Source organism: Pteropus medius, unplaced genomic scaffold (genome assembly GCF_902729225.1).
Source record: "Pteropus medius unplaced genomic scaffold, Ma_sr-lr_union100, whole genome shotgun sequence".
In the NCBI taxonomy this organism is placed as follows: domain Eukaryota; kingdom Metazoa; phylum Chordata; class Mammalia; order Chiroptera; family Pteropodidae; genus Pteropus; species Pteropus medius.
Window position 1 is genome coordinate 2,689,951 of NW_024351073.1, and position 12,176 is coordinate 2,702,126.

At 37.9% G+C, this 12,176-nt stretch overlaps 1 long non-coding RNA gene across 9 annotated transcripts in view; it reads left to right on the forward strand.

Moving 5' to 3' along the window:
• The window catches only part of LOC120586172 (uncharacterized), a 196,261-nt gene that overhangs the window by 16,151 nt on the left and 167,934 nt on the right, over positions 1–12,176 (forward strand). Inside the window, exon 6 of one of the 9 annotated variants that reach the window (XR_005648626.1) lies at positions 1,377–5,954. The exons of the other annotated variants lie outside the window; for them this stretch is intronic. This is a non-coding gene — a long non-coding RNA (uncharacterized LOC120586172). Of the gene's footprint in view, positions 1–1,376; positions 5,955–12,176 lie in introns of those variants that run through there. 9 annotated transcript variants of the gene reach the window in all.

The window sequence follows — 12,176 nt, forward strand, 5'->3', positions numbered from 1 at the left end:
AACATTTTAATTGTATATTGTGTTACACAAAAAGAATACACAAAATAATATCCTTTGTATGTTTTATGTAAAAAAATATAGAGAATATTCATTAATACTCTCAGGAAGCATACTTTTTTATAACTTGATTTTCCTATTAAAACCATGTTCATTTCTTCATTTTAAAGGACAAATTCATCATGTTTTTATTTTAGGGGCATTGAATATCCAAAAAGTGAATAATTATTTAGTACTTACCATGTGTCAGACATTATGCTAAGCATTTTACATGCAATAAACTCAGAAAATCTCATAATTTTGGACCTCTTACTTTCCCATTCTGCAGATACATATTGCAAAATCTTTTGTTATTAAGATTCTTGATACAATAAGTTCATATACACACTACTTAAAATGCAATAGTGTGTTTTAGATTATTGACAAAAATACAAAAATTCAATAATATTTTATATTGGGAGACAGGCCATTTCATATATTTTGGTTAAGAGTGTAAATTGGTGAGACCCTAGAGAGGGCAATTTGACAACATGTTCATACTCATTTCCCCAGTCTACTTAATTATACTTGCGGGAATTTATCATCCCTGCACAGATGCACATGATGTATGTTAGTCACTGTGGCATTGTTTGTAAATGCAAAAGACCAGGGAAAAATACAAATGTTTATAAGCAGTGAACTGGTTAAACTGTTGTGCAGCCACAAATGTAATATAATACATCAGAAAGAAGAATGAGAAAGCCATATACTAATATGAAAATATCTACAAGATATAAAACATGAATAAAGCAAGGTATCAAATGCTGTGTATAACAGATTGCTATTTGTGTTTTGTTGACCCTGAGAAGAAATGAAATATATCTGTCAAAAAGGAATCCTTGTGGTAATAGGGCCCAAATTCATTATCAGAGTCAAGCAGAGGCCTTATATGCATGCTGTATTTCATGGAAAAGCCCTCAGACTAAGCTGCCAAGCCTCCTGTACTGTGTTCCTGCTGTCTGAGCTGAACCTTATGAAGGAGTTCTTGGAATCATATTTTGACCAACTGGCCCAGACCTATCCTGTCCAATTAGAACATCTCATCTATATGCTCGTTTGCATCTTTGTGGACCAATCAGAGCAACTTCATAACAACCAATCAGAACTTGAGATTTCAGCCAATTGGGACAGAGCTATTTGGACCAATCAAATTGTGTAAATTTGGATTCCTCATTTGCATAAAAATGGACCAATCAGGTACAAGGGCGAGTGCTGTCTCTATATAAGTGGGCCTCCCATTTGTCTCAGTGGGGCGAACTTTAGGTTTCTACTGGAGGCTGTGTTTCCCCAGTTTGCAAACTGTTTACCTGAATAAACTTTTTCCTTTTACTGCACCCCAGATTGGGGACTCCTGTTGGTGTTGGATTGGCAGCAACAACATTTTGTTGGCATTAAAAAAGGAGAAAAAGTAATATATATCAGGAGCTGGTTATTACCTGTTTGCCCTTCTGGAACTTTTCCTCACCATTCTCTACCAACTGTATGCTCTAAGTATATTTTATGCATCGTGTATGATTGTTAATTTTGTGTCAACTTGGCTAGGTCAAACAGCAGTCTAGATGTTGCTGTGAAGGTATTTTTCAGATATATTTAGCATTTAAATCAATAGAATTTGAGTAAAGAAAACTTTTCATAATGGGAGTGAGTAGGCCTTTTCCAATCAGTTGAAGGCCTTAAAAGCAAGGACTGAGTGCTCTCAAGAAGAAGGAATTCTGCCTCTGGACTGCAACCTGGAAATTCTGCCTGAATTTCTAGACTGCATACTCAAGACTGCAACAGCAACTCTTATCTGAATCTCCAGTCTACAAATTTTGGATTTGCCATCCCCTACAATCATGTGAGTCAATCCTTAAATTAATCTCTTTTTTCTCTCTCTCCATATGTATAGAAGGGAAGGCACTGTTCTTTCTCATAAGAAGATCTATAGTGCTTTTTGGCTCTTATCACAGGTCGAGTTGTCTGGAACTCATTTATCGAGAAGTGTTCTTACGATCAACACTTTTAGAAGAGACCTGAGTAAAGAGCAAGGGAGCCCATATCATATATATGCTTTAATTTGGTGGTGGTTCTACACTCAAGAGGCCTGCCTGTAGAAATGTTTCCCTTCTTCCCCCTGAATAGGTCTATGGATCACATAGAAAAGATCTAAGCATTCTTGTAGGGCAGGAGTTGGGGATTAACTTTATTAAATCCAGTGTTTCCCATATTTATTTGTCCACAACCCCCATTTCAAATCACATTGTAATATCCTAAGGATTACATGTTAATTTATTTATTTATATTTGGTGTTTGTTTAGGAATGCAAACTTCACATATGGTATTGTTCTTATAAGGAAATATGATTCCCTTTATGAGGAAGATTCCAAGAGCTGACTGATTGTGGCAAAAACAGAGTCTGCCTATACATGTCTGGTTGGGCATTATAAAATGGAGACAAAACACACCTAACTAGAAAGAGGAGAACCAGTGGGGAAAAGGAAGAGAGAGTGGAGGCAGTTTTGAACCAAGTTTGAAAGATACAGTAAGCATCAAAGGTGATTACAAGGGCCCAAATGGGGAACAGTTTTGATTGTTTTTAGATAAAAAATATGGTACAGGAGGGCTTTATTCCCCAGGAGACTGGATGGAGGAAAGGAGGCACATTAAAGAATAGGTAGGATAGATTCCAGGAGAGGCAACAACGAGACTGGGGTTCAGGTGAAGTAGAGGAGCGGTTCTCAATCTTTTTGGCACCAGGAACCGGTGCTCCTATGAGAATCTAATGGCTGATGATCTGATGTGGAGCTGAGGAGGTGATGCTAACACTGGGGAGCTGCTGTGAATATGGATGAAGCTTCTCTCTTGAGCTCACCACTTACCTCCTGCTGTGTGGCCCGGTTTCTAACAGGCCGAGGACCAGTACCAGTCCGCAGCCTGGGGCTTGGGGTCCCTGGATTAGAGCATTTGGCTTCAGACTAAACTGGCTGTGTGTGGAGCAGCCAGGAAACTGTAGTTTGAGATTCAGTGTCTCTGCTTCGGGGAGAACCAGCCAGTCTGAAGGAAAGGGATGAAAACAATACAGCATGATTTAGGCATTAAGCTGTCAGTAAAGATCAAATGACTCTCAGTATATCCATAATTTCTCTGTCTGTGTCTAGCTTGTTTGGTAAGCTTTTTCCATGCTGGGCTAACGTCACTCTCTGAAGCAGAGATTGTCATAAGCTGTTACCCCGTTGCAGTGGCCTGAGGTCAATGGAAGGTTGGGAAGACAGAGTGATCTTCCGATTCTAGATGACCCTCTAAAGAGAAGAAAAAGTACATATCATATCTTTCCCATTGTTCCCTTGGGAGCAGGGTGAGTGAGGTGAGTTGTGGTGAACATGAAGTGCCCTGCAATTCAGCAAGCCCAGGGAAATTTCATCACATGGGCTAAGGATAGATGGTGGGAATCACCTTTACATGTGCTAACCATTTTTCCCTTCTGAAACTGAGTTTTTTTAAAAAATTAAATAGCTACAAAAGAACATTAAAAATATGTATAGGTTAACAAAATAATAGTGATAAAAGCAGACAAGTGGTTGCCAGCAGTTAGAGTTGTGGGGAGGCTGTGACTATCAAGTTTTGTGATGGAACAGTTCTGTATCTTGAATGTGGTGGTGATTACACAAATCTATACATGGAATAAAACTTGATAGAACTACACACACACATACACACACACACAAATAGTGAATGTTAATACTAGTGAAATCTGAATAAGTTCTGCAGTTTAGCTTATAGTATTAGTGCCAAGGTCAATTTCCTGGTTTGAGTTATTGGGCAAGCTGGATGAAAGATACATAGGAATTCACTGTGCTCTTTTTGAATTTCTGTGTGAGTATAAAATTGTTTCAGAATATAAAGCTTAAAAAGTTGAAGGAGTTTAAACAATAACACAACAGAGATCCATTACCAACCACCCACTTTAAGAAAGCATTATCATTACTGTGGAAGTCTTCGAAACATGCCTTCCCAAATTCTCTCTCTCTCTCCCATGAGAGATACTTGATACTTCTTGAATTTTTGTTTACATCATCTTTTTGCTTTTACATCATCTTTTTGCTTTTCTTTATAGTTTTACTTGATATATTTTTATCCCCAAAGAATATATTGTTTAGTTTTGGATGTTCTTGAATGTTATATAAATAGGAAATCATTCTGCATATATTCTTCTACTCCTTGCTATTTTACTCAACATTTCCTTTCTGAATTCCATCTGTTGTGTGTAGCTTTTTGATTTGTTCATTGATGTATTCATTGTGAAAACACCACGATTTATTTATCTATTATATTGTTTATTAACATTTGGTCTGGTTTCAGTTTTTCTTTTTTCTAATTACAAACAAATTATGCTGCTATAAACATTCTTCTGCATGTCTCCTAGCACACAGTACAAGTTTCTCTAGGGACTATTTATTGGGGTGAGATTACTGGGTCAGAAAATTTAGCTGTTTTCTAATTTACTAGCTGATGCCAAATTATTTTCCAAAGAGGTGTAACTATTGCTGTACATTCTCAGTGACATTAGGTATTTGTCAGGATTCTTCTTATATGTATGGTGAGCATAAAATGATATATGATGTGGTTTTAATTTGCATGTTTTTAAAAATAAGTTCTAATAAGATTGAACATTTTCCATGTATGTTTGTCTGTTGTTTTTTTTCTGTGAAATACACGTTTAACACTTTTGGTCATTTATCAGTTGGATCGTCTTTACTGATTTTGGGAAATTTTTTATATATTCTGGAGATTTATTCGTGTTGCAAATAACTTCTCGCAGTTTCTAACTTACTGTTTTCTTTTATTAAGGTGTCTTTTAAGGAACTTTAATAAACTCTTAATTTGAATATAGTAGATCTCATTTTAAGAATCATTTTATTTATAGCATATATTTTTCAAAGATATCTTTATAAAAAAATCAAAATTATTCCACTTATTAATCTTTAATAAATTTTATAATTCTACTTTTACATTTAATTTTTTAATACAATAGAAATTGGCTTTTATGTGTGATGTGAAGTGTTCAATTTTATTTTTGAAATATATGGGTAATTCATTTTCCCCATACCCATATATTGAAAAAAATTTATGTTTCCCCCAGTCATCTGCAACATCAGCTCTAGAAACAAAAAACCAGATTTCTATATACATGTAGACTTGTTTCTGGGCTCTATATTCTGCTGCACTGGTCTATCCGTATTTCCTCGCCAATACCACACTATCTTAATTGCTTTAGCCCTAGAATAATATAGTATCTGGAAAATAGATTTTCCCATATGATTCTTCTTTTTGAGTGTCTTGTCTATTCTTGGTCTTTTGCTCTTTCATATACATTTTGCATTCAGCTTGCCAAGTTTCTGCAAAGCCCAGGGGAATTTTGATTGGAATTATATTGAACTCAAAGTCATGTATCTTCACATGTATGTGCATATATACTTGACCACATTTTACAGACAAATAAATTATTTGTACAGCATTATGTCTCATTAGGACATTGGTACATATCAGAGGCAGGAAGTAGGTTCAGTATGGCGGTATAGGAAGGCATTGATTTTTACCCCAGCTCCAATATATCACTGTCTGATAACAATAAGAAAGGAGATCCTGTGCTCAAATTGCTACTAACAGAGTTTTCACTTACAAAGAGCTGCTCCCTAAATTAGAAGCTGCTGGGGATCTCAATTGCTATTATATAAATATAACACTATAAACCAACGAAGATTTTATTTCTGGGTCTGCCTAGTACAAAACATTGCAACTAGACCTGGAAGCAAATGCTACGTAATATAGAAGCCAAAACAGCCTTTTACATCTTTTCATGTCTCCTCATCTATAAAGAGATAGTAAGAGTTTTTCATTAAGGACTATTGACCATTTTCATATGAGAATGTGAGATTATGCAATATATACATAAAAAATGAAGAGTGTAGACTGCTCTTAGATTAAATTAATATTTATAATTTTTTTTGAAGTTCAGTTAGGACTAAACAAAAAAGCCACATGAAGCTTAGAGATGCGATACATATGAAACTTGTCAAGCCACTTTTCCCACCACCAGAGCCTGAGCGCAACCTCATTCCTCTCGGTCAGTGAAACTCAAGGAAGCGTTGCACTTTGACATCACCTTTAAAAGTCTGTATGTTGATGTGTATTCTATGTCTTTTGAAGATAAAGTGCTGTTTCGTTGGCATTACTCATTGTGTCAAAGGCTTTCTGGTAAATTCTTCAGGCACTCACCTTGCGGGAAAAGACATCAGTTTGCCACTTCCTAAGAAATAGTCTGTTCCTAACGTTGTGCTGTAATTTGAATCTTGTGAGGCATTGAAGACAATAATGGCCCAAAGTCAATGACAATACACAGAGGCTGACCCTTAACAAACGTTCCAAAAGTTAAGGCTTGTTTTCATTTAACTACAGCGTCAATCCAGTTGACTAATAATATCTGACTCTTAATCACATTAATATGATTCAGAAAAGGCAACACTTTCCAAATTGACTAGCTGTTTAATCCAAAATTACGTAACAGTTTATAGTTGTTTGAGGGCATAGAGTGACCAGGCAGGATCCTTGCACTCAAGAAACTTACAGTCTAATAAAACATGAATGAAAGCTTTATTGCCATAGGACCTGAGATGGTGCTGGAGTTAGAGAATGATCATAATGGCAGGTGAAAAGAAACAACCCAATTGTTAATCATATAATGGTATTAATTGAGCATCCACTTAGAGCAGAAACAACTGTTTTAAACTTTTTTACATGCTCCTTCCTAAAAGATGTTTTAAAAGCTGCATACCTCCTCCTGTTTCTGCTGCCAGTGTGGGGATATCCAAAGAAACTGCCACTGAAGGTCGCTACATAGGATAATAAAACACTAGTTAAGTGCCTGCCATGTGCCAGGCCTTATCCTAAGTACTTTATATGGTTTACCTCATTTAACATTCACCAAAACCCTATGAAATACATACTAGAATTATCCGCATAGTGTAGAGAACTGAGGCGGAGCTTAAGTAACAGAAGCAACCATCGAACCGAGGCATCTGGTTCCATAGTCCATGTGCATAACCTCCATGCTCTCCTGATCCTTTAAAAGGTAAACACTGTCTCTTCCCAATGTGGTCATCAAAACAGCTTTTGTCTGGAAGCTTAGATGCATCCTTAAGTCTATTTTCCTCAGAGCCTCTACCATCTCAGTGGGAAGAGCTGCTATTCAGCTTTCTGGGCAGGGCCATGTCTATGTATGGTTAGGTTGTACCTGGATCTATTTCTTGCTCTCTCTTTTTTTTTCACATTTATACAATGCTTTATTAAGGCTTACAAACTCCTGTACATTTGCACTAATTACTTTGTTTCTCATAGCGACTCTGTAGATTGACAGAGCAAATTTTACATCATTGTAATACAGGAGGCACAGGATCAGAGGGTGAAGTGACTTCTTCAGAGTCCATTGGCTGATATGTTTTCTGAATTTCCACATACTACATAATCTCACAAGTAGAAAAGTACTCAAATACATCTTTAAGAAAGACTTACAGAAATAAGGCTTTCTGAATACATATTGGTTTTTGTTTAAAATATAGTTATCCTCCATTGCTGAAATAATGATTCTCTAATCAAGTTTTCTCAACTGGAATTTTCAGTAAGCAGAAGCAGAGGAAGTCAATTGTTCAGTTCTGTTCGTATTGCTAACATTAATATAGATTAAGTATGATTATACACTAAATAATGATAAAGAAAGGCAAAGGAAATTCAGCATTAATTTCACTTCCTCAATACATATGTATCTCTAATAATTCAGCTTGTATAGCTAGAGATTCACTGGGTCTGCAGCCCAGAATCATCTAGATTACTCTATTATAAAATAATCTAGGACATGAGTGTCCTGAAAGTTAGTTTCTTTTACTTGCATTGGGCGAGGAAACATTCTACTTCATGCAGAGCTTCAGAGCTTCAGAGCTTAAGAGAAGCAGTTGGTAAAGTGATATTCCTTTTCATAATAATTGAAACAAGTTTCCCATATTGAGACTTTCTGAACTCAACTAGATGACTGTAGAACTCAACTAGATGACTGTAGAGCAATTAGGGAAAGAAGTCCCTAATGGAGCAGAGATCCTAAAAGCGGACCGAAAATTTCATAGTCTTTTACATCAAGAGGGACCTCTGTTTTGTGCCTGAGGTCTATTCAAATTAAAATCCATGCAGCCCCTCTTTTTACACCTGTAAAAACCAAGCTTTTGAACATACTTTACTCTCATAATTGCCTCTGAAGAACTATCTCAGGATGCACCAAATGTTTAACATGGCAAATTATGTTACTTATACAGTAAGATTCCTGAAAATCTGGAGCACTGGAGTTTGAAAGAAACCAAAGAGGGGAAACCCTGTGGAAGAATCCATGTACCTGGATCTCTTGCTAAGCTCCAGTTTCATCATGCCTGGCAAGTGTTTCCTTATGGGGCTGCTTTTGTGGAAGCAGGGTGAGCCTCATCTCACTTTCCTGAACCCAAAGGGACACAGCAACCTCATAAAATTGTCAGAATGTCCCTTGACTGAACTCTACCTAAGTTTGCCTATAGAACCTGTCCTCCGTGAGCCTCTTCCCCTTCAGGACTTCTTGGCATCATTCAGATGTAAATCTGACCCGGGAGAGAAAATTTAAAAAGGAAAAGAAAGCAGGAGAAATTACAACTTTTTGTCAATTTCAAAACCTATAACTTTAGACAGAATCAAGTTCTTTAAACAAGAACTGCATAGTCACCATTGTTAACAAGGGGGAAAAAATGCAAGTTTAAAGAGCTAACTATCCTCGTAAGTTTTGATTACAATTGCCTTTGGGCTAGATTTTCTCGTTAGATGCTAATAAATGTTTTTCATTATGTGCAAGAAAGGTTTTACACAAATTCCATTTCCCAGAACTGTGTGAATGAAATGGAAAACCCCTTCTGGTTGTGGAAAAAAACAATGAAAAAACCAACAAAACCTCCCAGCTCAGTGTTTCTAGAGTACCCTCTGGTTTTGCTAGGTGGCGGTGTAGGCTAATGCATGAGCCTTCCTCTGCTCACCAGGTGGCCACATTCTGTGGGCAGCTAGGCATGAAGAGAAGGAAGAAGCCTTCAGCTTCTGCGGTTCTCCTCAAGAGTTAGTCAGGAATCTCACTGACAGGAGGTGAGATCCATTTGCCAAGGCTCTGGCCTCTGTCATTTCAGGAACTGTTTCCTTTTTTCCCCCCTTTCCTTCCTGTGTGATCAGTTGGCAGTGAGGGGCGTTCTAGGCCCTGGGTTTTGGCTATTCTTGAGGAGAATTCTGGGGGATCTTAAACTTAATTCTAAATATTGTGTTGCTTTCTGAGTCTCCCAAAAGTTGTTTAAAAATCTGTGGAGGAAGGACCAAGTTCGTGTTGAAGAATGAAAAGAAGGGACAATAATTCAAAGGTTTTCACCAGCTCCCTCCCAATCTCCTGAGTATAGTCAGCATGTGGGGAAATCCCGACACGTGTCCTTCCCTAAGAGCCCCAGTGTTTCTCAGGCTCCATGGGGACTGGGACGACCTTTCTCCATTCCTGCAGCTCTCAGAGCCAGCTCGTTGTAGAGGAATAGAAGGTCCTGTTGGGGTTGGGGTGGGGTGCGGGGGACATGGAGCACAGGTTAAAGAAGACCTATATAGTCTGGAGGACATCTAAGGCCCTTTTTACTTAAAAGAGAATTCCCCCTCCCCACAAGGCCTGAAACTCCCTTTGCCTGAAGGCATTAAAGGCACTCCTTAAAACACGAATATGATGGAAAGGTTTTAATTGGAAAAGCTGGAGAAAGAAGCCATTGCACAATGGCATTGCTCAGAGAGAATCTCAGGGGGAGCCAGTCATGGGTGGGGCGGGGTGGAGCGGGTGGGCTGTGCAGAAGCCAGAGGTAAGAGCTAGAATGGAGACAAACGTCACCTACTTAGCATCTTCGTGGGGCCACAGCTTGCTCTCTACCTGTGCCCTTTAGAACCTGGGAGTGAGATACAGGTCTCTGTTCCCCTAAGGTTTCCAAGAGAACCTGGGATTGAAATACTGTCCCAACATCTCTATAAGCACACACATACTTGCCTGCTCATGTGTCCTGGTTTTGGTTCCAATACATTTCTGCCTTACTTGCCCTCCCCTGAAATCTGCTTCATGTCTAAGGGCACCTGACAGTGGTCACAGGTCCTTGCCGGGGACACAAGGCTGAAGAGAGGCCTCAGCCAGGTGAAAGATCATCTATATATATATTCTAGGAAGGAAGCCTCATGAGCAGTCAAACTTGCACAAACACCTGAGATACAAATAGGGCTGCCACTAGCACAATATGTTTCAGAAAATAGCAGGGAGGAAATACTTTATAAAAAAGTAATATATAGAAAGTGAAAACAGGAATGAAAATAAATTTGGAAAAATTTATATATATATGTATATATTTCACAAGAAGGTAAGGAGAAACAAAAACCCAAAATTAGAGGGAGAAAAGCTGAGAATAAAAATGCACATCTATGGATTTTCATAAGTACATTGTGAGTTTACTTATTCTGAAGCTGTACTAAAGACATTTATTTGAGCAATTATAAGAACTCTTACCATGCCATGTCTATCTTGATACGTCTGTCTGTTTCAACCTTGAAAAATCTATCAGCCCTTCTTACATTTATCTCTGTCACAGCAATGATGCTTCTTTTGGCAGTAAACATCAGTAAACTTAAGTGCCTTGAGTCATATTTTCAATTTTTAATTAAATCATGGGCTAGCTAGAGTTTGATTTATTTAGTCCTGAATTAATTTAGACCCTGGTCCACATAAATTTACATGGTTTATTTAACAAGCTCATGATTGTATAAGTTTATAAAGCTTCTTAGGTAACAATATAAATTGTAAAATCATTCTCTTATTAAGCAGAGAATGGTAGAATATAATTTCTAAGGGTGGTGTTAACTTTATTCTTAAAACTAACATTATAAAGAAAAGCTGTTGTATTCCCAAATAAAGACATTTATGAGATCATTTAAAGATACTATAATCCCATATGTTTTCACTCAGGATTTTAGTGATATGGCAAAGTCCCATTAAGAACTGGTGGTGCTGATTTTTTTCTTTCCCAGAATGGTTACAGATGGTCGTAAATCCATACAGTAAGCATCTAGCCTCAAATATAGTAAATACTGTTTTAAGCTGCAGAAGTGTGAGTCATATGGATATCACTTTCCTAGAATTCTAATAAAAAAAAAAGCATCATGGCTAATTAATGTTCTCAAGAAAGGGTCACAGCTTACAGGAAATGAATCGGAAGGTGACAGGAAAGAAGGGTGGGGGACAGAGCACGCTCTGGCTAGGGATTGTTGATGAGATACTTAACTCTTGCAGCCAGAAAGTGGCAGCAGCCTTGAGGAGGAGAGTAAGTGGTGCTTGCATATTTAAACTCAGATCTGACCAAACTGGAAATGCAGGGATGGAGAGAGAGAGGGAAAGTGGAAGGGTAGGAAGAATGAAAGGAGAACCTGGCTAGAGGGGCTGGGCAAGGTTCAGGGAAAATGGCTGATGCAACAGCAGTGAGACCCCCTTTGCTGCTGATCTGGTCTGGGCCTTGCTGTCAAGTTGCTTTTGTGAGTTTAGAGTTTTGCAGAACTTCTGAATGTTCAACATGGGCACATCTGGCAGTTCAGCACTAGTGACTCAGTTTGAATTTGTGGCCTATAGCAGGTCATCATGTAACCCTCAGAAGAAAAAATGAATCAGATTCATCTGCAAAAGGCAAAATGAAATTTGCTTTGTGGGAAGAAAGCAAAATGCTCCCCATAGTCGTGTTGTGGAGTGGAATGTAGGTGTTCTGTGACCTGAGGGCTGGCGTAGAGAGATGGGAGGAGCCAGAGACCAGGCCTGCATGGAGGTGCTCAGACTGCTTTCTCATTGTCCAGTTCATTCTTTACATTAGCTTACAACATACCATCAGGATGAAAGGTCCAACACAGGGTTTTTTGTTTTTTGTTTTTTGGGTTTTTTTTGATGAACAATTTGATGGACATGAAACCTTTTCAGAGGTCTAAAAATCAAAGCAAACTTTGTTACATGCTTAATTTACTTATTTGTCAGAAAGAAATCAGGATTCTTCCGGGAA